The following is a 24836-nucleotide window of genomic DNA, read 5'->3' as shown; positions in this document are numbered from 1 at the left end:
AGAACCCAAGTAGCAAATGTAACTTATTGAACTTTCAAGATGTTTTACAATTGATTTAGAAATGTTATTTATGTTAGATATGTTTAGAAATATATATTAAAATTGGGTTTGCAACTTATCACTGTTAAGTTTCACAACACTACCGAAAAAATCACTGTAGAACAACTTTAAGTACATCTAAAACAATTGTGCAGTAAATCACCAACTTGTTAATGTTTCACTAGAAGCTCTACAAAAAATTTTACATCGTCATGTAAAACGGAAGTAACTATAACAATTGTGCAACTTATCAAAAACTTTCCAAACGGCTGTCATAATTGTACCGGACACAATATACGTCGAAATTGCTGTAAATCTCTTGTGGAAGAAAAATTAGGGAAATGATTGATGCTTTCCGCAAGGTAAAAAAGGCTAAGCCGAATTGATAACGTTTTTGTAAAAAATATATTTCTGCAGAGTCCGCATTGTTTTTGCTGCCTCATGAATTTTTAGATCAGTGTGCGCAGTTTTCAGTTTTAGAAAAACATTGATATAAAATTCAAAACTTGCAACAAAATTGTGCAAGATGTTCTTTTGTTTTGTTTTTTCGCTGATTTTATTACTGCCTTTGTGGTGGGATCGAGGCATGAATTTTTGTATCAGTTGCACAATCGTTGTGAATAAATGTTCGTAATAACGGATGGACTTAAAAATATGTTGCACAACACAAAAAAATTGCGTTTTTTCAATAACAGAATAGTGAATAGTGATATAAACTAACTTTATAAATTGCACAATCAGTAGAAAAATACAGGACAGCAACTTAACATGCTACTTGGGAAGACAGAAGACAGAAGACAGAAGACAAAAGACAAAAGACAGAAGACAGAAGACAGAAGACAGAAGACAGAAGACAGAAGACAGAAGACAGAAGACAGAAGACAGAAGACAGAAGACAGAAGACAGAAGACAGAAGACAGAAGACAGAAGACAGAAGACAGAAGACAGAAGACAGAAGACAGAAGACAGAAGACAGAAGACAGAAGACAGAAGACAGAAGACAGAAGACAGAAGACAGAAGACAGAAGACAGAAGACAGAAGACAGAAGACAGAAGACAGAAGACAGAAGACAGAAGACAGAAGACAGAAGACTGAAGACAGAAGACAGAAGACAGAAGACAGAAGACAGAAGACAGAAGACAGAAGACAGAAGACAGAAGACAGAAGACAGAAGACAGAAGACAGAAGACAGAAGACAGAAGACAGAAGACAGAAGACAGAAGACAGAAGACAAATAACAGAATAACAGAATAACAGAATAACAGAATAACAGAATAACAGAATAACAGAATAACAGAATAACAGAATAACAGAATAACAGAATAACAGAATAACAGAATAACAGAATAACAGAATAACAGAATAACAGAATAACAGAATAACAGAATAACAGAATAACAGAATAACAGAATAACAGAATAACAGAATAACAGAATAACAGAATAACAGAATAACAGAATAACAGAATAACAGAATAACAGAATAACAGAATAACAGAATAACAGAATAACAGAATAACAGAATAACAGAATAACAGAATAACAGAATAACAGAATAACAGAATAACAGAATAACAGAATAACAGAATAACAGAATAACAGAATAACAGAATAACAGAATAACAGAATAACAGAATAACAGAATAACAGAATAACAGAATAACAGAATAACAGAATAACAGAATAACAGAATAACAGAATAACAGAATAACAGAATAACAGAATAACAGAATAACAGAATAACAGAATAACAGAATAACAGAATAACAGAATAACAGAATAACAGAATAACAGAATAACAGAATAACAGAATAACAGAATAACAGAATAACAGAATAACAGAATAACAGAATAACAGAATAACAGAATAACAGAATAACAGAATAACAGAATAACAGAATAACAGAATAACAGAATAACAGAATAACAGAATAACAGAATAACAGAATAACAGAATAACAGAATAACAGAATAACAGAATAACAGAATAACAGAATAACAGAATAACAGAATAACAGAATAACAGAATAACAGAATAACAGAATAGGGGGACGGGCATAGCGTGATGGGTAAGTCGATACCTTCCACGCAGCCCGCCTGGGTTCGATTCCCAACCACGCACATAGGGTCAGAAAGTTTTTCTGGTCCGAAGAGGCGAATGACCTTAAGGTTAAAACCTCTATAATCAAAAAAAAATAACAGAATAACAGAATAACAGAATAACAGAATTACAGAAGACGTATTATTTGAATTTATAATTCAAACATATTTGAATGTATTATTCTGAACAATAGCTCTGATAAAAATCGCATGAAATCATAAACCTGGAATACGGTGTGAGTGATTTGAACAAAAAAGATTGCTAAGTGAAAAAAATCTAGATTTGTTCAAAATTGTTTGTAAACAAACTGGGTTCGGACATCTAGATCCGATTTTCAACGAGCTACTCGGGAAAATTATTTTGAATCTATTCGATTGATTGATTTTTTTGGTTAAATGATTATTTGAGACGTGATCTATTGGAACAAACACTGAAAACAGTTTATAGCAAAATGCAGGAACTATTAGTAAAATCAACCCGAATTATAATGATTTTTTTTATTAATTTTCACGAATATATAGACAATCAAAATTCAAGAAATCCATTATCTATAAGTTGATAATCACAATTATTCGATCAGTTCAATCGTAAAATGGCTGTAATTGAACAAGAAAAACACGTTTTCGTTCGGCACGTCAGAAAAGACATTGCACTCCGTTGCAAAACAAAAAGTGTTCTGTAAGTAGCAGAAACTTTACGTCTGCTTAGCGGTTCAAATTGAACTGCCGAATTTAGCGCTAAACAGTTCAATTTGAACTGCTCTGCACTGATGAGTCAAAGACGAAACGTAAAAATAATAATAAAAAAAAAAACAGCTGATGCAAATGTAATTCTTTCTTCTGAATCATCTAAATTTCAGGCATCTTAGATTCGGTAAATTACCTGGGAGAATGCTATGTTGTCTTTTTCAGAGAAGGTCAAATTCTTGAAATGGAACTTATAAAAAGACAATGATCCGAAGTTGTTTAATGAACGAGCAAAAATTTAGTTTCAAGGATATAACTGCCATGCGAAAATCAAGGAAGAAATATTGAAAAGAAGTATTTAGATCTATGCCGATCAAAACGAGATAAACCTGGGCCGTTCTTCTCCGTGCTTGGCCTGAAACGTCTACCGCAAAATGTCAGCGGAGTTATTGAATTCAATGCCTCGGCGAGGTACAGCTGTGACCCAAAATTGTGAATAAAATACAAAGTTCTTACGAGAACTAATAACTTCCAACAGAAACAGTGAAAAATAACTCTAGATTTTTATTTGTTCCATACTGCTATTATTTCAAATACTCCATTTATAAACTTTTTTGATTCTAATTTTTTTTACTTTTTCTTACAAACTGTTTTCATTGTTTTATAGAACTACTAGTCTTATGCAAGGAAAAAATTACTGAGAACAAATACCTATGTTTAGGACACTATTCTCGAAGAATTTTCATATCTGCTATTGTTTCGAACAGCACTGTACATATCTAATGAAATAGTATAATAGAATCAAAATTATTCAAATTAAGAAAATGTATAATATATATTTAATTCAGTACGATAATTCTTTGGCACGGACAACTAAAGCACGACATTCGATTACAGAGAAAAAAAATGTGCAAATCAACATACCTCATCAAACAAACAACGTGATTGGTTGAATCATTCTGTTATCGCCCAAGCTCCCAACACTTCTTTATTATCGTTTGCAGCCAACCCACCACTACTGCAGTACGGCTTCGGCCAGCACGAATCAAAAAAAGAGAGTAAATACGATTAAGTGAAATCTGTGTGTATACATCCAGTCGTGACAGCCGCTGGAAAAGTCTTTCTCTAGCGTGCGCCAGTGTGTGTATGTGTGCGTGTGTATTGGTTCGGTATCATCATCTGCATCGCCGCCGACGAATAAATAATCCGCAAGCCCCGTGTATAATCATATAAAAGCGCTCGGTCCGTAATCAATTTCATTCGTTCGCCGCGCCCCCTTGATAGGCGGAGTAGAAAGCATACAGAAGCCGTAGGAGGAAGCGAGAGACGCTGTACATGCGCGCACCCCGAGGCAGAGCGAAAAAGACGACGCACGCGAATGAGTAGAGTGGATGGATATAAACCGGAAATCGAAAAGTGGGGTGGAAGGCGATCGTTCGAATCTCCCATCATCGTCACCGTTGATTTTATTCAATGCTGCGAGAGGATTTTTTTGCTGCTCGCTCTCGTTCTTGATATCACACCAACACAATGACTGAGCGCTAAGTATAGAAACGAGGCTATAAAACACGCGATTCGATTTGTGTGCACAAAGGGATAAAAAAATAGCAACATATTTATCGTGTTTCTTTCGATTCGAGGGTTCTCTTTTTCTCACTGCCAAATGGTGGTAGTGGTTGCGTATTGGTCGCATAGCGACGCACCGTACACGTTGTTTGCAGTTTGCATGATGTAATATCAGCAGGGCTGCCATTTGGGAAAATTGAATATGGAGGTGGTTGTGATTTGCATTGTTGCGTACAAGACATCGGTCAATAGCATATATTACCGCACTAATGTGTTGATTTGTCAAACTATTTTTTAAAAGTGGATAGTAAATGATGAGTAATGAATTTTTATTTTTCTATGAATCCACAATTATTACTAATTGTCGCTGCAAAGAAGACCTGATGTAATATATTTCGAGGGAAATTATGGAAGTCTGCTCATCTCTTATTGAATCCTGTTATTGAAATTGTTTTCGATCAGGGCTGCATCACAGGAACGAATCTTGTGTGATAAAATGTTATGGACTCTTATCAGGGCACACAATTCAGCCACTTTGCCTCTCTTATATAAAAAGGTGATGACTTAGTCGATATTCCTAAACTAGGATTAAAATGGTATTCAATATTTCATACAAAATTCCTGAATTTTATTGCGATACGCCGAATTACAAACTTTCTAGAGTTTTTTCATACATTACCGAGTTAGAGCTGCAATTTTCTTGGACATAGTTCAGCAATTTCTTTACTTTGTAGATCTTGTTGGTAGACCAAATAATCTTATTTCAGTTATACCGAACCCCAGTTTCCGGTTCTGGAAGTACCAGAAAAAGCGCTAAAAAAACTCCTAAACTGAACGCATTTAACTGTCTCATACGAGGCAGAACCGATTTTCATTTTAATTTAGTCATCGGAAAGGTCGCATGATATTTTACAGGTTGCTATTTATTTTATCCGGACTCGACTTCCGGTATCGGAATTTCAGAGTAAAAAGACTTTTAAACCCTCATACAGTGAGAAAATGCAAAAAAAGGAGCAATTCTTCTAAATTTAATTTAAAACTGAACGCCAGAGCAAAATTCTCTGTTTCTTCACAATGAACAGTTTTTTTAGAATCACACATTTATATTTATGATAATATGAGTGATATGGTGAAGACATTATCACACAACTAGAAGAATTAAATCAGGTTTTTAATTTAATGCTTACTTCTAACGAAAAATCTTGGGTTCGGTGAGATGGTATTCAGAAGGTTCGATTTTCCGGAGTAATTCCTATAACACTGCATCCTATTTTTTAATGTATTTTGAATTACTTTATCAAGTGGTGGGTTTTCGACCTTATACATGATTTAGTTATTACCGTTAAGAAAACCTTTACTTCCGAAATTCTGTGATTTTTTGTTGGGATAATTATAAACCCAATAGAGGAAAGAAACTTATGAAGTAACTGACACAGTAAGCGAATCGATTAAATTGAAGATTGCATCGATTTTTATCGGACACGAAATCCTAGTGATCCAACTGTATGTAGAATAACTTTATTTACGTGTATAATTCGCTTTAGCCAGTTTGGTTATGTTTTATAGATTGTGCTTGACTTGTTGTCTCCAGCAATAATATGAAGCAGAAAGAACGTCTTTTTGTATACACTGAAGTCTTTTTTATGCGAGTTTACGTACCGCATAAAAAAAACCGCAAAACTCTGAAAATTCGCATAAAAAACCGCATAGCTCTGAAACTTCGCATAAAAAAACCGCATAACTCTGAAACTTCGCATAGAAAAAACCGCAGAAGGGAAACCGCATAACTCTGAAAATTCACATAAAAAAATCGCATAACTCTGAAACTTCGCATAAAAAAAAACGCATAGCTCTGAAAATTCGCATAAAAAAGTGGCATAAAAATACCGCATAAAAAAAAGACTTCAGTGTAGTTCAAGGTACATTTTGAACATGAAACACCATCGGCAGGTATCTCTGGGCTTCAATTTTGACGGTTCCCACATTCCAGCCATTTCTGAATGCTTTTCTGGGCAAGTAAATGGCACCTTTGTCCAACAAAACGGGACTTTTTTGCTTTTAGCATAGATCTCCATGCAGTACAGCCTCCAATCCACGTCCGGAAGAAAAAAGATTTTCCGGAGCTTCAACATTCACTCGAAAAAATACGCGGATTGAAATTTACCAATAGAATTACACAGTTGTTGAAGTGTTCAACATGATGCATATAAGTGTAACATTCCATTCGAATCAGTTCGTCGAGATTGCAAAATGTCAGTCGTTTTGCTCGGAGATTGTATGAACTGATTTATTTATGTGTCAAACACTGCTAAAAATTGACAACTTTTTAAAATGTGTTTCTTTCAATACATTTCAAGTTCTCGACTCACTAACATATTAAGAAAATAGAAATAGAAAATCAACGAATTTCAAAAATTTCAACTAAATTGGTTATATGAAATTCGTTGATTTTCCAATAGAAGCGTGAAAAGGTTTTCTAAAAATGTGTCCGAATGTGATCCTTGTAAACAGCATAAGGTTCATTTGAAAAAAAATTCGTACCATCGAATTATTTTTTCAAATAATTGTAAAAGATCACCAAAAATCATTTTTTCAGAGTTATTTTTGATAAGATTCGGAAAACCCTCCGAATTTTTCAACCATTTTTGCCCTGCAGATAGATAAAGCTTTTCAAAGGTCTGTATGTTTTTGGTTAAGTAAATTTTTTAAAATCGAAAATTTTCTAAAACCACCCGAGCGCATGGTACTTGGACGATGGCTAAGGACGCTTAATTTGTTCTTCGAAATTCTAGCGCATAAAAATAAAGTGTGTTGTCATATGGATTAATTAAATGTCATCACATATCAATATTAAGTGCAGACTTGTTGAACGCTTTGAACATGAGACTAAAGCTCAGTTTGAAATTTGAAGTGCCGTTGTGTTGATGTAGCATATAATAAAAAGGTTTTGACCAAAATGGCAACATTGATTGGATCAGGTTTTCTATCACATATCTTAGTAATTGTACACAGTAAGTATATCCAATACATTGTCGGTGACTTTTCAAAACAGCATATTAGCAATCTCTTTGTTTATTTTCACCTCTCAACTTCATCCATGAAAATAAACATGAATCATTTGATCAAGGCAGTATTTGAGAATAATTAAAAAATATATAATCACAAATAACCAAACTGTCATTTTCGGATACGCCGTTGAAAAATTCACCATTCAGTATTGATTTATTTTTATTTGAATGACTCATACACTGTTCGTGTTTTCAGATTGAAACACGAACAGTGTATGAGTCATACAACTAAACATAAATTTGAATTTATTGAAAATTTTAGCGGATAATCAATAAACTATATTAAACAAATTATTTAAAAGTTCATATCTAAATGATGACATTTCAACTATTAATTTATGACCACCTCATATGAAAAAGCATTGTACATGATAATTAGAAGTATAAATCTGATAAAATCTAAGCATTTAAATGAGATCATAGACTGAAATAAAAATCTTATTTATATTCAGTGGACTCGTCATGTGAAATATAAGCATCGTATAGTTCATGAAAGTCATATGTAAACCTATAATCTTTATAAAAAATGTACATGAAGTCTACCATAATGAATTGATAAGAATATCATGTATAATTTATATAAAAACTCAATATAACTTATTCCACTACATATTATATATATGTATTGAATTCCTTGAATGTGTCATATAGATTATACACTGATAGCATATCATAAAATGTATATGAAAACTTATAACCTTTAATAAAGGTGCGCTTAAAAATTAAACGACATCAAAAAATGAAAAGTCAATGAAACTTATTCCAATATACTTTTAGTATTCATTAGATTTGCCATTGGATCGCATGCATATACAACCGAAACATAAACTGATAGGAAGGACACATAAAACCTTAATAGCTGAGCAAATAAGCAAACTTCACTGGGAACAAATTGCCTTAGCTACATTAAGGGATTTGTTTTCACATAAAAATGGTCGCGAATCATACTACCTATAGTTGTGTGTCCTCGAAATTTATCAGTGGCTCCAGGTAAGCTTTCCTGGAATTTCTGCATTATAAAAATATTTATAGTCGCAGGGGCGTCAGTTCCTTTAATCTCCAGCAAGGATATATCTTTACAGGTCATAAAATAACAATAAGGTATGGTTCATTTTTTCATTACCGTCTGATCAGTGAGATGATTTGATTTTTTATTTGATAGTTTGGGGGTTACACTTCTTCGTCGCAAAAATCAGAAGAAGATCCCTCACGGAATTGACCAGTAGTTTAGCTCGGATCCTGAAAAAACAGTGCGATGATCTGCTATTCGTAATTTTTCTGGTTCACATGATAAATCACAAATAGAACAGTGTTGAAGTGTTAATTATTTTTAAGCGTTTTTTGCATAAAACGACATGAAAATGACAATAAAGTGTTTTTAATAATATAACTATTTTTTATTGCAGCTTTTGATTCCTCTACATATGATAAGGTCATTGTTTTGAACAATGTATTATATTCGCATCAAGTGATTTAATTGAATAATAATCATTTGATCTATATATAACTTGTATATGGAACTATAACGACCTCCATTAAACGTTATATATAAAAGTTATAAAACAAGCTATATATTCTACATGATTCTATCTTTTTAATTTCGGATTGAATACAATATACACTTCATAGATTGTTCCAATGTATGTTGTGTAATTATCCTATAGTTGTTATAAGGCGCTCTAATAAATCTGAATAAGTCTGAAAATTCCATTCGCTATATGAAAATCTTATGAAAATAACTTCAAAAAATATTTTTTTGTTTCATATGATTATCATATATTTTTGGCATGATATTAATTCACCATATAACTATCATTGGAAATGCCAATAGTGCAAATATATTAGAATATCATATAATGTTAAAATGAAAATTTTGCTCAGTGTATATATTTGTCTAACAACTCGAATGTAAGTGTCGAACGAATTGAATACTAAGTGTCATACATCTGCTGTTTATTTTATGGAATTCAAGTGCATTACCAATAGAAATTAATGTTATTTGGTTTGAATCAGATATGAAGAGACTTGCAATTTAAGTGTCGAAATTCAAATGCGGCGAAATTAAGTGTAAAACACATCAGTCCAACGTGGCATTTTTTTATCAGTGTAGTCATGGATCGATTTACACCAAAAAGCGGGCTGAAATTGTGACGAGTAGTAATTGAAAACAATAGTAATATCACAAAGCAATACTACCAAAATGGGCGGTCATTTCATCCACATTGTATTCGTAATGAATTGTCAATAAATGGCTCATCGACCGCTCATGGCGAAGTTATAAAACATTCAAATAGGTCCTGTTTAGATGACGTACGCTATATAAGATCAACTAAGAATCTATGTCTATGGAGAATATTCTGCATGAGATCTTGAATTAGTTGAATTAGCTAGAAAACAGACCTCTAAGCAAATATATGTCCGAACACGATTAAAAAACAATCACACTGAAAAATAAAAAAATAGACTTTAGAACTAATTCAATTTCAACTATTTCGTTGGGACGTAACGTCGTCAGGCACCCATTTAAACATTTTATCAGCCAAAGCCAGATTGGAGGAATTAATTTGTGATAAAAAATCTATACCACATGAAACTTTTTGTTTTAATTAAATGGCACACATTATAAAAGATGATTCGATTTTAGCAGAACTTATCAGAGAAATCGTAAATCTTGACGAAATAGTTCAAGCACATGGTGAACTTTAGCAGATGATTACATTGTGACATGTAATTCCGTTTCTAGACTGTATTGAGGAAGACGGATTCTTGCATAACATTGTAATATATCATCTACAATTCAACCTTTCAAATAGTTTGGCAACAATGGCTCCATCTCATCCAACCGGCTCGTAGTTGTGCAACCGTCCGTGTGCTAGTATAGCGTCAAATGCTCGATCATACGCGCAACGGCGCGCATAGCCTCTTCTCTCACCGCCGAAGACGACAGCGGCGACATGTGGATGGCTCACTTTGGAGAGCTCGTGTTGATGGTAGCTGACCTGAGCCGAACCGAGCGTCTTCGTTTTGTTGTTACTGTTGCCAGCACGGTTGCTGATGTTGTTTTTATTTTTTCTCATGTGCAACGCCGCTGCTTTGTGCCCGCATTCGTATTTGGCCCGTCGTCTCACATTGGTGGCGGTGGCGGTGGCGCGCATAACATGTTGTATTCGTTCGTCTCTCTCTCTTTTTTTTTTTTTTTTTTATTTGCTGTGTCACTAACGTGACAGGCTAAGGCCAGTAATGTCTCTCTCTCTTTGTCCACATACCTATCTGTCTGTTGCTATCGGGCGGGCGTGAGGCGATTTTTTTTCGTGGCCATACAATCGAGATCGGGCTATCCTTCCACGGTGGATTTTATGTTGCACTCGATTCGAGAAAAAAAGTGGAATTAATTAAAGTGGTTGAACTTTCTGGCCTAATCGCCGCATCCAGACACCGCAGTTAGTTGAACCGTAGTGTTGAAGTAAAAAAGTGTGCTTTTTGTTTTTCTGCGGATTTGCAATGGTGGTAAATTGTCCTGTTTACTGTTTTGTTTACTTGGGCACTGTTTGTCACCGGAGCTTGAAACTTGTGAAGTGTCAATCGTCGGCGTCGACGCCAGCCACTTATGTTGCTGCTAAGGAGGCGCTGTCACAGGCGTATGCTTCCATTATGTTTGCACGTTGCTAAGTGAACAAAGTAATTTCCTATTGGGTAACACCGGTGTCCTGGTGTGTGAGTGTTTGGTTCAGATGATTTCTGTTTGTTTGATAATTTGTGCTAAAAAGTGTTGCGTCAATCACTAATGGATTTTAACCAAATCGTGAAAATTTCGGAAACAAGAAAAATCACGAAACTTTTTGGGTCGAGAAAATAAGCAGTGAATCGATCGAAATGGTTCGTTATTAATTGTGAAGCATAATTGAGTAAATGTGGAATATTTGCAAACCATGAATTTGTAACAGTGTTTCAATTTTTAAGTTAAAGCAAAGTGAGATTATAATTTTGGAGCTGGATCGATCGGAAATCGATTTGAAATTGAACCAAGAAATTTATCGTGCAGGTGAGCAAATTTCTTTTTTGACTTGAAATTGAAATTCGTCTGGAAAAGAGTATTCCGTCGGATAGATTTATTTGAATCAATTCACAATTACAAACTTTGTCTAATCAATGTTTATGCCGTCTAAACACAGTTAAACTGTATATATCGTAGCAGAATTAAGATATTTGTATATTTCCGTATATCCTAAAAGTGTAGAGTGACTAGTGAAACTAAAATGAACATATCGGAAAACAATAGCCGATATTATAATATGTTCGTTTCTTAATTTCTCATTCACGAAAATCAATTGACGGGAGTTGGTAGATATTTTTGTTCTGAAATATTGCAAGCAATTATACAAAAATGTATTTGATATTCAATAATTTCTCTGCATTTTAAAGTGAATCAGTGATCTTTGCGAATATATAAGCTAACTTAAGAACTTCATGAGCATTTAGGGGTCAAAATAAACGTTTCATTTATTTATTATTCTTTTTTCCGTTTTCTGTAAAATGCATTTAGGGCTTTTGTACCAATAGTAATCTCATTAGTAGATCCGCCATGTTATTTTAACGATCGCTTGATTTTCAATCAACAAATGGTGATAAAATCGGATAAAATATGTTTACTTAGGCACTAAGAAGAAAAAAGTTTGAAAATTGTGCATTACTGCATTTGTGCATTATTTTTTAAAATTTGGCATGGATCTGACTTCCGGCTTTGGAATTACAAAGAAAAATGTGCAGAAAATTGAACAAAATATGCTGAACCGATTTTAACAAACTTAGGCTCAAAGTAAAGGCTTTACTGTTCCATAGACATTTTTGAAATTTCATATGGATCTGAATTCCGATCCCGGAATTACAGGGTGATGAGTGAAAAAATTACAAACTCAAAAGTTTGCCTTCATATAAAAAGATGTAAACATGATCTCTTTCCAAAATAGTAAATTAATTCCTGTAGTTAACAGGTCTTGTAAGTTGAAAACCACACAAACTCACATCGGACATGCCGGTTCCGGAAGTACCGAAAATAGTGATCAATAACTTCGAAACGGAGCTCACTTGATTTTATCAGAAATGGCAAAACCGATTTTCACAAAATTGGACTCAAATGAAATGGGTTCTGGCCTCATAGAACGCTATTGAATTTTATCCGGATCCTACTTTCGGTTTCGGAACTATAGAGTAAAGTGTGTTTAAAATTGTGAACCGTCATTTGGAGTGACGGGTTCTAAAAAGGGAAAACATCTTTTAAAATCGCCGCAAAAACTTCAAAACGGAACTCGTTTGATTTTCTTTGAGATGGCTCAACCGGTTTTCACAAATTCAGGCTCAAATGAAACGGGATTATAATCCCACAAGCTGGTATTTAATTTCATTCAGATTCGACTCGCGGTCCCGGAACTAGTGAGTTAAGTAAAGTGAACATTTGAAATCTTCAGTTAGAGCGAAGCTGAAAAACCGGGAAATTTTTTCTTAATTTGGTATACTCTTCAACAAATTGAAAAGTCATTTAGGGGTTAGCCAAATTTTGTGCTAGGGCACATAGCCGTTTTTATTATTTTTACGTTTCGTCTTTGACTCATCAGTGCAGAGCAGTTCAAATTGAACTGCTTAGTGCTAAACTCGGCAGTTCAATTTGAACCGCTAAGCAGACGCAAAGTTTCTGCTATTTACAGAACACTTTTTTGTTTTGCAACGGAGTGCAACGTCTTTTCTGATGTGCCGAACGAAAACGTGTTTTCGACTATTTCTGGCCGATGCAGGTTTGGTCATTAAGGGGTTAGCCAAATTTTGTGCTAGGGTGCATAACCGTTTTTATTATTTTTACGTTTCGTCTTTTACTCATAAGTGCAGAGCAGTTCGAATTGAACTGCTTAGTGCTAAACTCGGCAGTTCAATTTGAACCGCTAAGCAGACGTAAAGTTTCTGCTATTTACAGAACACTTTTTGCTTTTGCAACGGAGTGCAATGTCTTCTCTGACGTGCCGAACGAAAACGTGTTTTCGACTATTAGCCAAATTTTGTGCTAGGGCACATAACCGTTTTTTATTCATTTAGGGGTTAGCCAAATTTTGTGCTGGGGCACATAACGTTTTTTATTATTTTTATGAGTTTAGCACTAAGCAGTTCAATTGAACTGCTCTGCACTGATGAGTCAAAGACGAAACGTAAAAATAATAAATTGAAAAGGTTATGTTAGTTTATACCCAAATAAACTTTCTAGTTTTTAAGCAAGTTTCAAATAATTTTTTTTGGAAAATTTGTTCTAATGATATTTGTGAAATTATAAGTAATCTGGGAAAGTCACAGTTTATCGGTGTAACAGTTCCAAGCCTGTTGTTGTCGGTTGCGTCAAAATTTGCGGTGTTTTGGCAATATCTATCACAATTGACATTGAAAACTAAATATGACGCTTGGAATCAAATTTATTGAAAGATGGCTTTTTGGTGAAGTGTTGCTTTACAAAATATTTATATTGTGTTAAAAGACGACGTTTCGAAGGAATATCCCTTCATCTTCAGGGAAACTATAAGTTTAACATGCATGATTAGTCACAGTTTTTACATCATTTCATAACAAATTGTTTACTCACAAACGACAACAAATATTTTTCGTCAAGTAGATTGAAACATTGAAAATGATCGAAAACGGGAACGACTACTCTACACTAAAGGACCAACGGTGTAAAAAAACATCAATTTTGTACGAACTGCGATTTAAATTTGTATGCTTGTTTTAACTTACACAGTCACTTCCCCCGCACATCAAACCAGATTGAACATTGAAATTTTTCAACCATGGCTGATAATAGACCAAAAATCAGAAAGAGATAGATGAGCATCAATCGACAGCGAAAATGAGGAGATGTACAGGTAGAAAAAGAAAGAGACTGTTGTTAATGTGAGAGAGAATACAAAAACCAAAATTAGATACAATTTTCAATATAATCGTTGCTGAGTGATTCAAAGATTGAATACAGTGCTCTCCAGCATAGTACCTGGCTTGATTCCTTTTCTAGCACGGTTTCAATTTGGCAACATAATTATTGGACTGTGTCGAGTTAAACCTTAGATTGTAAATTCTGCATTAACCATCTTCTAATTCAAAGTGATAACCCATACATTTTTTATAACTAATTCGATTGTATCTGTCGTCAACTACAACCACCGAAAAAAAAACGAAATGTCGATTTGTATGTTATATCCTATTTATTTAAATAAATCAATCGATTACCATTCTTTCTAGTCACAAGTATAGCTACTTTAATAGAGCTTTCAAATTTTGCTAGAGTCTGTGATCGTCTGCAGGAGAGTTTTCTAAATATCGTTGTCCTTACTAATATCGTACATTTCGATGACACTTTCAACGATAAAGTTTTTTTCGTCATTTCAAACATTTTCATGCGATTTATTCTGGGAGTTTGTCGACGAACATTTGAACTCATCATTGAAATTGTGAAATTAAATTAGATAACTTTCCTGTCATAAACTACTTCTAGCCATAGCTTTAAAGTATCACGTTGTTTCAATGAAAAAATACAATCAACAGTCTCATCATTGTTTTTCTACTATCTCATTCGTAAATGGTTGCATTCGAAACAAACGAAGAGAAAGTAAGAACTTTCGTGTTTTACTTCTACAAAAGAGAGTATCGATGCTAACGTCACTCGTTTCCCTACGACACGACGAAACCAAAACATTATTTGCATGGAAACATAGACAAATTTCTATTCGTATGCTTTCTTCAATATATTGATAATATGTAAAGTTGGGTTATAAAAAGAGTCTAAAACATGACAAATCAAAATTGTTACACTCTAGAAACCAAAAGTACTATAGACTCGAGCACCACCAGGTGAAAATTATTGTATTATTGATAAGGAGTGTATCGAAAATAAGCTATCCACATACATTTGTGTTGTACGCAATTTTATGCTCAGATCACAGCATGCTGTGCGTTTGGCTGTCAGCTTTCGTTTGTTTACTTGTTTGTGCGGTTGAAATTCTGCGTTTTCAAAATGTCGCGTATTGAAAAAGAAGTGATAATTAAGGTTCTGGATACATGGCTAAGTGAGAAGGGCTATTACTATGCGAAAATTGGCGAAGCGGTTTGGAATTCATCATGCCAGTGTTAAAACCATCATTAATAAGTTTAGGGAACACTATTCTTTGGATGAGCTACCAGGAAGAGGCAGAAAACCCGGTTCTTCCAACCCGAAACTGAACCAGAAAGTGGTATCTCCAATCATGAAGAACAAATCAATGTCAATACGTGATTTAGCCAAGAAAGCAGGAACGGGTGTCGGAATGATCCAGCGTATCAAGAGGCGAAATCACCTGAAGACCTACAAGAAGCAGAAAATCTCGAAACAAAGTGTAGAAAAGAACAATCGAGCAGTAACAAGGGCCTGGAAATCGTATTCGCGTCTTCTGTAGTGTCCGGATGCATGCGTTTTGATGGACGATGAGACTTATGTAAAGGAGGACTTAAAAACCCATCCAGGTCCACAATACTTCACTGTCGTCGTTGGGGAGGATGTGAGCGATGCGGACAAGTCGATTCAAGTGGAGAAATTCGGTCGAAAAGTACTGGTATGGCAAGCAATATGTTTCTGTGGTTTGAAGTCACCGTTTTTTTTACACTACCGGAACTATAAATGCAGAAATTTATCGATCTGAGTGTCTCCAGAAGAGATTGCTGCCTTCATATAAGAAGCATAGTACACCTCCACTGTTTTGGTCGGATTTAGCGTCGGCTCACTATGCCAAACCACTCTCAATTGGCTTGCGGAAAAGGGTGTAAATTTCGTGGATAAAAATATCAATTCACCAAATAGCCCTCAGCTTCGATCCATCGAACGTTACTGGGCAATCGTGAAGAGGGTCTACAAGAAGACTGGTAAGGTAACTGGGAACATGCAGGAGTTAAAAAAATTTGGGCTCAAGCGTCCAACAAATGCGATGCAACACTTGTCCCGAACTTGATGAAGAGAGTTCGATCAAAAGTTCGAAAATTCGTGAAGGGATAACTTAAATTTCATCTGGTTTTTCTTTATACTCAAGTTTAGCTTCGTACAATAAAGGATCAATTTTTAGTTTGAATAAAATATCGTTTTTTTTTTCATAATTTGAAAGAAAACTTTGTGGATAGCTTATTTTCGATACACTCCTTTCTCGATGCTTCGGTTGAACATCGATACTGCACAACATACGATTTCCTTCAGAAATCAAAAACGACTGAAAGAGTAAACGAAAGAAAGAACACATTCAATACTACTATTCCGCGTTTGTCATTGATTGAATATGGATCCTGTTCTTCAAATTTGCTAGCGGAGCTGAAAGTGGCATTTATTTAACGTCATTTTCGTATACTTTGAGTCAATGAGAATGATTTTTATTAGCTCTGCATAAAGCTATTTGTTTCACACTCAATGTCTAAATGAAAACATTTCATTAACAAATTCCAATATTTTTAATATGTAAAAATGAACACTATGAGAATCAAACTTTAAGGGCTAGATGAAAATAGATCGATTCGATTCGAGTTTTCGCGTCGTTATAACAGCAGTATTGTGAAATTTTTTCGAACTTTTTTTTCTAATATATTACTTTTTAGAGACGAACTTGAGGTATTGTATTCGATCCGAATTATCGAGTCATTGGCAAAATAACCTGGCGACTTTACTAATGAGATGGCTATTGGCACAATAGCCCTATGTATGCAAATTCAACTGTGAGCGTCAAGTCAATAGAAAATATAGTGTCATACTTTCAGAATTAATCTACCGGTTGGAATTATAAATTAATTGTCCATAGATTTTGGAACGATTTCATATGATCAGATTTGATGTGATTTTCATTTGCAATTGAAGTGTCATGTCAAGTGTGACGAAATTAGGTGCAAAACAAATTAATCCAACGTGTCGAATTTTATCAGTGTAGGAACGACATAATCAATGAATTCATGAAAATACGGTAAACCTTTGGTTTCAAATTGTGAAACAGATTTCTTATTTTGAACCAATCACACGGATTTTTCCAGTAAGTGCAGTACACCATTGACACACAGGCAAAGTGTCATACACTCATGCACTGCTAGAAATGTCGATATCGCGAGTCGGTGAGCCCTTCGCGGACCTGTACCTACCGCGTGTAATTACAATTAAAAGCGATTGTTTCAGACCATTAAAGCGCATTATTAGACGACGCGACCATCGCGTTTCTTTCCTGTCTTAGCGCAATACCACTAATGCTGATGTTTATGTGGTCCGCCATACTGTTCGGTAGCCGGCCTCAATCAAGCATATATAGTGGTTCTAGGTGGTCAGGTAGTAATGGAAAACTTTCCGCAGATTAGTAAGAAAACCGTACGGTCAGTCATCTCGGTTGCAGCACCATTCGTAGGTTAACATGGAATTTTGTTATTTTGGTTCAAGGCCAGAACAGAAAATTTGTGTTGTGTTCTACCACATCCAGAGTAGTTCAATTTGAAGAATGATTTCCACGGACTGCTTAAGGTTTATGGTTCAAGTGCCAACAGTTCTTAGGTAATGCATTCGAAAGTTTTTATTGTTTAATATTTTAATTCCGCAGTCGTTTTCCAGTCTGCCTTTCTGATGCTGATAGAAATCCAACCATTTTCGAAGGAAAAGGAGCTTTGAGAAAGGAAAAAAATCTTGTTATTATTGGTGCCAAGGATCAATAAGAGTCTTAATGGTCTGTTCATCTTTATGTTCTGAGCTGTAAGAAAACTTTAAAGTGAGAATCCTATTTGCAGCAAATCAAGACATTTTTATGCATACGAAAAAGAAACAGATTTTAGGAGTCAAGTAGATGCTAAATTTAATTGTTTTCCTACAACGTTTTCATAGAAAGCGCATATCATTTGCGAGACTATTGTTATACAGATATAAATACAATGCTACAAAATTTACTCAAACACTGCAAAAATTATTTCCATATACCGCAAAAGACATTTCTCCTATCATGTTTGTTCAATTTGATATGAGATTATGGTATGAAAAACCTTTTTGTTTTCAAAAAATATACTTTTTCGAGGCTATTTACGTTTCCTATTATTACACTTTACTCTAAATTTCAAATTTAAATGCTTGATGAGACGAAGCAAAGTAAATCCTTGGTATTAGATTCCTTTTGTGGAATTTGACCTTTTGTTTAAACAAACTTCGCATAGCGTACAGAACATAGACAGCCGTTAAAAACGACGGATTTTGCAGTATTTCTCCAAAAATCTATTATTAAATTATGGTCAGGTTCCTCCAAGCAATTTTCAAAAAGTCGAAAACCATTGTTTTTCGTAATTTGCTATAAAATACACTTAGAAATAATACCGAATTAGTCTCGGGGGTACACGCGACCGAGAAGTTGGAAGAAAATTGAAGGAGACGGAGCGAGTCCAGCCGCGACTAGTCACGAATATCGGTTTTTGATCGGTATTTTTTCTCGAAACCATGTTTTTTTTCAACAGGGTGTCACTATTGCACGTATCAACATGAACCAAACGGCATTTTACTCGTTAGGTGTCTCTCTACGGTCGGAACTACAACCAAAAATATTCATTGTTATTTTAAAAAAAATTAACAATTAAAAGTGCAAAAAAGGGTCGAAAAACGAAAAATGACCATCATTTTGTTTTTGCTCGGTGGAAATTTTTAATTCTTATTCCGACAGAATTAGACAGAATATGAAACTGATTTGCTTTTTCGCTTTCCGGTGATTGGATTCCAAGAAATGATGACTCCCACCAAAAAATCGAACGAGTTTAAACAGCTTTTTTCAGAGCCGCCATGTTGAAAAAATAAAAAGAATTTTTTTATGAAGTTTGCAAGCGTATGAGTAATATCAACATTGTGTGCGTAAAAACAATTTCCTGCGCTTCTTTTCCTGAATTTAATCAATAAATCTTCTACTTGGTTGAAAAATAAACCTATCAGTTCATTCTGCTTAAAATTGCAATTCAAGGAAAGCGGAAATCTTAGTTTAAAACTCTTCCGTTTTCCTGAAAACTGCTCGAGAAAAAATATTTCAGTTTCAGCTTACTTCCACTAACACAATTGATTAGCAACAAACACATTCCTGTATGGTTTTGCCGACGACACGACCTGCCACTCGCTTTTAAAACTGTATCGTAAATCGAGCTACCCCTCAGTAACTGGTAATGTCAAAATGGAATCGCTTGAAAAAATGTTGGAACTGGCAACACAAATTGGTAAATTATTGATTTTGAATAACAGTTACCAGTAGCCTTGGTAACCACAAAATAAATGTAAACAAAAACAAGAGATTCTCACTTAAAACGAAACCACTGAGTGTAGTTGGCCCGCTGGCAGGTATTAAATTTATTCTTTCAGAGATCTGCCATAGCTGCATAATCTGCAGCTTGGCAGCTGCATAATCTTCAGCTTTGCAGCTGGCGCGTTGTATTCTCGACACTTTTCTAGTACTTGTCTCATAACGAATATGTAATTCGTAGTGGCGTACCATACCGGCAACGCAAATTATTCACTACTAAAAATTTGATTTTGGTTGTTTAAGGCAATAAAAAACTTCTCGTGTGTTATCTTCAGGGGGAATATACTCATTTAACTAAGCAAAAAAACTAAAACTAGTTCACCAAGCCGAATGAATGTAGATTTTTTGATAACTCGCTTCAGGCGACTTGTAACTTCACTACTAATGATACTAACCAAATAATCATAATCCATCATAATTTCTTGGTGTGAGGGCAGTTTTGAACGCCGTTAATAAGGCGTCGACTTGCACTATAAGGCATTGTATAAATGTTTCCACAGCTTCATACGATGCCAACTCTTCCTCAGCGAGGTTGTGATTGTGATTGATAAATTGGTCAACCCACGGATGCAAACGAGGTTTAAAAAAATTTTGCACGTGCCTGTTCAACGTCACTAGTTTGTAATCGCCCTTGCTAAATTGAACTTTGAAGTGCCGATTGGGCTAGACCTATGTAACCGGTAGGGTAATCAGATTTCAGAGGTGATTTCAAAGCATTTATGAAGTCTAGTTCCAAGCAACTAGCAGCGTTATTAACAAGAGCACACACTCCGTCTAGCGATTGCGTTCCACGTTCCACGTTCCACGTCGAATGCACTTCCGAATAATGAAAAATACATCATCCAACATGCTGGAGCATTGCTGCCCCGTTTCAATGCTGTACAAAATTAGCGCTTTCAGGACGCTTTCTTCCATGAAATAACGCTCTAAAAGTAAATATGTCCCAAGTATTTCCTGCATTTGCGTACTCAATCGGGACTTTTCAAACTCATTTAAAGTTTTTAGCTTTGCTTCCTAAGTATTTGGTTCCAGAGAACTTTTTTCGAGGTCGAACTAAAAACACAAAGCGATTAGAAATTCATTTATACGAATTAGAATATCATTTACACTCACCAAGCATCGGCGTTTGACAAACTTTATATACAATTCAGCCCTCGAATGAATTATTGTTATTTTTAGCAGTTTTTTGCAAGATTTTTAACAACCATGAAATGTGGAATTATTCCACAACTCTGCATAAAATGTTCAAAGCGACGTATGTGACATTTCAGCTGAACCGAGAAAAGCGATGTTGAAAAATAATCGCACAATTTTAAATCCTATTTAAAAATGAGTAATTGAAACAACTTCATCTCTTCACTATCAGGAATCAGAACAAATTGGCTCAAATGGCACGTTCCCCTTGATATTTGGAGATTTGTGCCTAATTCACAATTTTCAACTACAAAGATAACTTTTAGGCAAAAACGACACTTACGTCGTTTTGTAATTTGATCATGTACATTGGACAGTATGATAGGTCGTTTTATCCTTGTTGACTTGACACATAAGTCGTTTTGCTTCTGTTAGTTACGTCGTTTTGCGAAAGTCATAGTGTTCATTCGTCGTTTTGTTACTCGCACTTGTGTGAGAGCCAGTTTTGCTCGAAAACAAGAGCTAGTTTTGCATATCAAGTGGAAAAAAATGACAGTCGACTCGTTTTTAGTGTGTTTTGATAATTTACGCTTTTGTTTGAAGAAGGATTCATAACGGTTTCTACGATTGGAAACAAATCAGTTTCTTTCCAAATTAATCAGCGTATTTTTCAACAAGCTTAATAGCAACACGATCCCAATAAATATCTCCAACTCTACAGCAAGTCTCACTTTCATAATATCACACTAGATCTGCTTTTTCGTGAAAAACTATTTTGTCGTAAGTCCGCGCATACACTTTTGTTGATGCTTCGGTAGATTGGTCAAAACATTGCCAATTGACGAATGTAGCATTAATGATTATTTTTTATTGATTTCGACATACGTCAAATGTGTTGACAGATTTTTTAGTGAATCTATAGTGAATCGAGAAACGGTGTTCGGGTAGTGCGTGTATTAGGACATTCCTAACAAAATGCAATAAAAATCTCGGTTTGTTTACTTTTGTTACTTAGGTCGTAATGAACATTTTATACAGAACTGTTTCAAACTGTTTGTTTATTTATCCTGGTGCTCCTTGGTAACTAGCTCATAGCAACTTAAACAGTGTTGCTCGAATAGTTAGTTTTTGTCATTTTCAAGGGGTCGCTATATTTATGGTAACTGGTGGTAAATCGCTCACGAACACTTTTTATTCCGATTTTTCTTCGGAGTGTCTGGTCGTGTCGTCGGTTTTCCTCTTGAAGAAATTATTGCGATATAACGATTTATGTACCTTCTATAAGTAAACCCGGAAAATATGAACCTTTAATTTGACACGCGAAAGGCAATGGATATGGAATGTTGTCGAAAAACTATTTGTTGTTCCGGAAAACTGCTTTTGTAACAGAAAATATTTAGTTTTGTTTATTTTGTTTAGGGGCTGTTCATAAAAGACGTCACGCTTTTTTTTGCCATTTTTGACTCCCCACCTCCCCTTTGTCACCAATTGTCACAGCAGCAAAGACTTTGTTTTATTTCCAGCTGGTTGATACTGAAGATGATGTTTAAGATGATGCATGAATTTATTTCATGAAAGTAACAGGAGCACAAGGTTTGAGCATACAGCAGGCGCCGCGTTTGATTGGCCGTAGCAAAACCTGCACTCCTCCCGGGTAGATGTGAATAGTAAACAAAAATCAAAATAATAACAAATTTTACCATCATATCTTGTCTTGATGTTTCTGTGCTGTCATAGCAATACTTCATATTTTCTTGATATTTCATCGAAGGAATCTTCTTGATGGATTAGACAATATCTATTTAGCATTAAAATTTGTTATTATATCTTATTTCGTTATTGATAGGGCATACCAATTCCATTAGGTACAATTGATCCAGTGGTTCCTTTTTCAAATGGAATACAATTGAATAAACTGCAAAAAATTTTATGATATACTATTCTAAATGCTAGAAAATCAAATTACTGAAAAATTCGTCTTCTATAAATATTTTGCTCTTGCTTCGATGTTACAATGGCAGAATTTTATATTTTATTTCTATTTTCTCATGAAGACTTTGCAATAACTTTTTATATTTTAACTCTTATTTCAAACTAAATAATGTTATTTTCTGTCATTGAGATGTTAATTAATTAGCTGCCTGAAATGCTTTATGATTGAATATGCATATATGTTATTTGCTGGTTTTATTGATATCATTCCGCGAACATGGTATTGCTGAATGTATTTTAAATACAGGGTCCGGCACTCGAAGTGTAACCAATTAAAAAGGCCATAAATTCAGTTTGGAAAATTACTTTTACTTAATTCAAAGTACAAAATGTGTAAAAATAATACAAAATTCAGAATCAATTCACTTTTGCTCGATATGACCACCTTTTGCCTTGACTTGATGACTTGAAAGAGCGAATGAGTTGCTTCGTGTGGCCGAATGTGACTTGCAGGTATTTTGCCCCACTCGCGGACAATAACTTTTTTCAGGTGCCTCGAGACTGGTGTATCTTTTAGTTCGGACTTTGCTCTCCAAAATGGCCCAAAGAGAATAATCCATTGGATTCGCATCTGGTGAATTCGAGAGCCATTGTGTGGACGTGATGAAGTTCGGAACGTTGTTTTTCAGCCATTCTTGGTTCACTCGAGCTTTGTGAGACGGTGCCGAGTCCTGCTGAAACGTCCATGGTCTGCCACCGAAATGTTTGTCTGCCCACGGCTTCAAAGCAACCTCCAGAATACTTTCCCGATAATATGTCGCATTTACCTTGACGCCAGGCTCGATGAAAACGATTGGAGAGCGCCCATCTGCGGTTACAGCGGCCCAAACCATTATCTGTTGCGGGTGCTGCCTCCTGGTGGCCAATCGATGACTCAAATTCTCGTATGAACGGTCGGTCAAGTAAACCCTATCGTTTCGAGAGTTTACGAATTGCTCAATTGGAAAAATTTTCTCGTCAGAAAATACAATGTTCGGAAATTGACCGCTTTCGGCAAAACGAAGCAACTCCTTCGCTCTCTCAAGTCATCAAGTCAAGGCAAAAGGTGGTCATATCGAGCAAAAGTGAATTGATTCTGAATTTTGTATTATTTTTACACATTTTGTACTTTGAATTAAGTGAAAGTAATTTTCCAAACTGAATTTATGGCCTTTTTAATTGGTTACACTTCGAGTGCCGGACCCTGTACATCAAGATGCATGAAATTTCAATGCGACCGACCAAACAAACTTTTTGAAATTCTTTCATTCGTTTTGTGGTTTATATTCCGCATCTGCTTACTACATATCCTTAGATTTCCGAAAGTTCCAAAATCCCTAATTCCAAGCGATTGGTGCACCCAAACTCATATACACTGACTCAAATTGTCAGTGCATAACTTAAGTGAAACCGTTTGAGTGCATCTTTTTTTTACTCATATAAGGTAAAATTTATTAATTTCGCTAATTTACTCGCCCCTTCGTGCACTTTTGCTGATCACAACAGAAATGATTCCCTGCATCATTCATTTCCGAATTTACAAGAAGAAGCTTTTACATCAACAAATACACGTTTTCGTATAGAATGTAAACCTTTATTGTGGAGATTTATTTCAGGAAATAGGGAAAAGCAGTAATATAATTAGGTATTTCAAAAATGCGCTCATTGAAAACATTGGACGTCACATTTCAAAAACTTCCCCCCTTTCCCCTGTCACAAAAGGTCACGTTTTATGAAACACCCCCCTCCCCCTTGTGGCGTGACGTCTTTTATGAACAGCCCCTTAGCGTAATTTATAATACAAATGCATTGAAGCAGTGTTGCTAACTTTTTTATTAGGGAATTAAAATCTACATTTATAAAATGTAAGCAAGTTTCCATCAAACGTTGGTGAAAATTGATTAAAAATGATATTTCATCCAAAAAGTCAGGC

General features: G+C 35.0%; 1 protein-coding gene across 1 annotated transcript in view; it reads left to right on the top strand.

The window, feature by feature from the left end:
* Window positions 1-10551: 10551 nt before the first annotated feature.
* The window catches only part of LOC131434713 (protein dead ringer), a 290153-nt gene continuing 275868 nt past the window's right edge, over window positions 10552-24836 (top strand). Inside the window, exon 1 of the mRNA XM_058601750.1 lies at window positions 10552-11502. The gene's annotated coding sequence lies outside the window, so the exon portion shown is untranslated. The remainder of the gene's footprint in view (window positions 11503-24836) is intronic.

This window comes from Malaya genurostris, chromosome 3, assembly GCF_030247185.1.
Source record: "Malaya genurostris strain Urasoe2022 chromosome 3, Malgen_1.1, whole genome shotgun sequence".
In the NCBI taxonomy this organism is placed as follows: Eukaryota; Metazoa; Arthropoda; class Insecta; order Diptera; family Culicidae; genus Malaya; species Malaya genurostris.
This window is presented reverse-complemented; position numbering and strand designations above follow the sequence as displayed.